The 4,319-nt window shown below is 37.4% G+C and overlaps 1 long non-coding RNA gene across 1 annotated transcript; it reads left to right on the top strand.

Moving 5' to 3' along the window:
- Window positions 1-1,934: 1,934 nt before the first annotated feature.
- On the top strand, window positions 1,935-3,213 carry LOC147579996 (uncharacterized). Its single transcript, XR_015251861.1, has 2 exons — window positions 1,935-2,039; window positions 3,021-3,213. It is a non-coding gene; the product is annotated as an uncharacterized LOC147579996 (long non-coding RNA).
- The last annotated feature ends 1,106 nt before the right edge of the window (window positions 3,214-4,319 follow it).

Raw genomic sequence — 4,319 nt, 5'->3', positions numbered from 1 at the left:
TACAATTACCCAAAGTAGATAATGAAAGGTATGTTATATGGCAAAAATTAAATTAAATAAGAACCATCTACAACTGCCTAGCACAGATCCAGGAACCAAAGAGATAGACAGACTGATACAGTTATCTCAATAAGTGACAGATTATATTATTATTATTAATCATTATTGGTATATCTGCAAGAGAAAGAAAATTAAAGGGATTCATGTTTTAAAATGCTTCTACTTCTGGTCATATAATTAAGTGGATGGTGTCAGATTAATTTTAAATATACAAAACTGCTTCATTTCTTTACCTTTTTATTTAAATTTTTGTAATGTTTATTTATTTTTGAGAGACAGAGAGAGACAGTGCAAGCAGGGGAGGGGCAGAGAGAGAGGGGGACACAGAATCTGAAGCAGGCTCCAGGCTCTGAGCTGTCAGCACAGAGCCCAACGTGGGGCTCGAACCCACAAACCATGAGATCATGACCTGAGCTGAAGTCTGGTGCTTAACTGACTGAGCCACCCAGGTGCCCCACTTCATTTCTTTAAATGTAAGCACATGTGAAAGTTGAGCAAAATATATTTCTATTTATATAACATATTTTTTCTATGATAAAGAATATAGTGATATTATTTATTTGGGAAACTCAAAAACATCTCACAGATATTACTGATAGATTCCAAATGACTTCAAGAGAATCAGTCACTCTGTGCATCAGATTCTGCATCTTTAAAATGAGAATAATTAGACATCATTGCAGATTAATATCAACTTACTACATTTTCATAAGATGAATGACACTATTTATATATATTTTAAAATAAGGTGATAGAGGCATTTTAATGTTACACACAGCTTACAGTTAAACATACTGAAAATGGCATTGAGATTAGAAACATAAATGAATGAAGCATGAAGTAATGTACAAAGATTTGGTTGAGCCAGCTCCGAAGCTACATTTTATCATCAGCAATTGGGGAGAAGTTTGCTTTAAATACAGCTTTGAGTAATAGAAATAAGATAGTGCACCACAGCCAAGATGGGTACGAATGATTAGTAAAATAATATCCAAACAAATTTCCTTCTGTTTTAGTGGGGCTCACAAAAACATTTGTGCCACATATTCGGGGCCTGAGACCATTGTGAAGATAACCAACTCCCATGAATTAGAATGACAGTTTCAGTTCCCCTCAGATTTCATAGCAGTTTTATAAAACTGTCAGTAACCAGAGTTTAAAATATAGCAGCAGGGCCGGCAGGGAAGGAGAGAGAAGTAACATGTATTCAGCACCCGCTTTGTAAGTGACACATTTGCTAAGTGCTTTATGTGTCATCTTATTTGGTCTTCCCCAAGATCCCCATGAACAAGAAATCTTTATTTCTCTTCCAAGCAAGGGGGAAGGGGGAAGGAGGGAGGGAGAGAGAGAAAGAGAAAGAAAGAGAAAGAGAAAGAGAGAGAAATTGTCCAGCATGTTAAAACTGGTAGCTGGAAGAATCAGTACTAAAAACCAAACCTATTGACTCCAAGAACCATTGTCCTTCTATCATATCAGCTAAACTACTTTTAAATGACACACAGAGTCCATTCCATAAACTACATAGAAATGGGAAAAGTTCGACTATTGCCTCAAGTTTTACAAATCACAGTGACCAAAACCAAAACGTCAAAATGTACCATCCTACTAGTGGCCTGTACCTAAAGGAGAATAATCAAATAGATTATTGGCAAATACTAAAGAAGCTATATAGTATTTTCCACAGAGACAATTCGATTGCCCATGAAAAACACGTTTCATCTCTAAGCCAAATGTACCCGTGTCAAGAACTCCACTGAGTACATCTAAGGCCTCCCCATACATGCTCTTCCTCTAAAGAGGGAGATGTAACAGTGGTTAAGTAGGTGATGTCAGGAATCAGAATGCCTGGTTAAGAATCCTGGCTTTGAAAACCACAGGCTATGTCACTATGGGCCGGTTATCCACTTACGCATCATGCTTCTTAACTGAAAAATGAGACTAAAAATAATTTCTTTTCCATAATGTTAGCAAAGTGACATGTAAGTCCTTTTGGTATATTTTAGACACTTTAATAATCCTTTTCATTAACATAACTATCGGAGATAGCAATAGTTCAAGAACACTGAAAAGCAGAAACAGTTTTCTTTTCACTTATGGAGATATAATAAATATGCTCCAATTATTAAAAATTGAATAATTAAGAAATATTAAAGTAATCATTAGATACTACAATTTTAATGGCCAGAATAGGACAAAACTCTGGAGTTCATAAATGCAAAATTCTAGATGAGTAACATTAATTCAGTACTATAAACTACTGTAAACAGCTTTGGACATTAGTAACAAGTTGAGATCTTTTTTCCTCCCTACTTTAAATTTTTTTAACATTTATTTATTTTTGAGAGAGAGAGATAGAGCATGAGCCGGGGAGTGGAAGAGAGAGGGTGGGGGGTGGGACACAGAATCCAAAGCAGGCTCCAGGCTCTGAGCTGTCAGCACAGAGCCCAATGCGGGGCTCAAACTCATAAGCAATGAATGAGATCATAACCTGAGCTGAAGTTGGACGCTTAACCGACTGAGCCACCCAGGCGTCCCTTTCCTCTCTACTTTAAGCTAGTAAGGTGTTATGCTGTAACAATAGTGTAAAGTAATTGAAAAGCATTAAACTAATTTTTTAAAATCTGGCATTCTTCCCAGTTAACAGGTCATATCATTTATCAGGATAATAATTAAATAGAATCCACGGAATTATTTATGTGAATAGAGTCTAGTTAAGAAAAGATGAGGAACTAAAAAAAAAAATTCTTCCCACAGATTGAAAGCTGTTATTAGAAAATTATAAAACAACTTGTTTTCTTATAAATTCTTTTTGTAAGTTGTCTCATTGAATCTCTGAGCAGAAGGAGTAGCGGACCAAACAAAGAGGTAAATATGCAAAGCACAGCTTCAAACAGCTGTGGACACTTTAAAGCTGGGGTCTGCCGAGTACTTCTTTGAAATGAGTACTGTCTCACCTGCAGCTGCATCTCTCGTCTCATTTGCAAACCAAGGATGGATCTGTAAGAATGAAATTGATGACTGCGTTGATTCCCCCGAGAGTTCATCCTTTTCCTGTGGCAAATCTTTTCCCAAAGTGAGAATCTCTAGAATCATCACGACCAATACCCAGTTACATCCCATTTCGAAATGAAATAAAACTGACTCCACTCTAAATTGAGTATATCTTCAAATTTTCTTATCATTTTTCTGACAAAAACACAGAGGAGATGAAGGGCAAGCTAAGTGATGGGTTCTTGCAAAGATGGTGAGCGGCAATGAGCAGGATGGAAGGTCAACCAAGATTTGCTTGGAGAAGACCCAGTTCATGCTCTCTCTTCCTGAAGCACAGATGGCAGGAACCTGATTTCCCAGTTGTTTTCCACAAATCTAAAATTTCCTAAGGGCCATTTATTTTTGATTTCTCAGTGCCTAGCCCACTATCTGAAAGGTAGCAGTACCCAGTAGCTAGGAGCAGGAACTGAGGAGCTCAGTGACTTAATAGCTCCCTGACCTCAGGTAAATGACTCCATATCTTCACCTTAGCTTTAATTTCCTCATCTATAAAGTGGGGGAAATGCTAGTACCTACATCATAGGGTTGTTATGAAGGTTAAATCGATTAATATTTGTAAAGCATTTAAAACAATACTTGACACACGATGAGTTTTCTAAGCATTCAGCAAAATATCATTACATTAAATTGATGGACTTATTAGGACCAGCCAAAGTTTTTAAATCACTGATTTTGGTATTGGGGCCATTGCTTAGCTCTTAAGTCTCTCTCTCTCTCTCTGTCTGCTGTCTTCTGGAATCTTCCCCACATGAGCATCTCACTCTCACATGTCAACTAATTTTTCTAAAGTATAAGCAATTAATGACTTAAATTATGAATCCCTTAATCATAAGTGTGTTGGCTTTTTAAAAAAAAATTTATTTAAACTTTAATGTTTATTTATTCCTGAGAGAGAGAGAGAGAGTAGGGGAGGAACAGAGAGAGAGGAGACACGGAATCTGAAGCAGGCTCCAGGCTCTGAGTTGCCAGAGCTCGGTGTGGGGCTCAAACTCATAGACTGAGAGATCATGACCTGAGTCAAAGTTGGATGCTTAACCCACTGAGCCACCCAGGTGCCCCCAGTGTGTTGGCATTTCAATGAGAGAGAAGAACATGGTTCCCTAACCCGGCTGTACATCACACACATCTGGGAAGTCTTTTAAAAACATAGATTCCTAATGCCCAGTTTAAGAACTCTCGAAAATAAAGCCCAAGCATCATTTGGAAAT

This window comes from Puma concolor, chromosome B3, assembly GCF_028749965.1.
Source record: "Puma concolor isolate L17-30 chromosome B3, mPumCon1.1.hap2, whole genome shotgun sequence".
NCBI lineage: Eukaryota > Metazoa > Chordata > Mammalia > Carnivora > Felidae > Puma > Puma concolor.
This window is presented reverse-complemented; position numbering and strand designations above follow the sequence as displayed.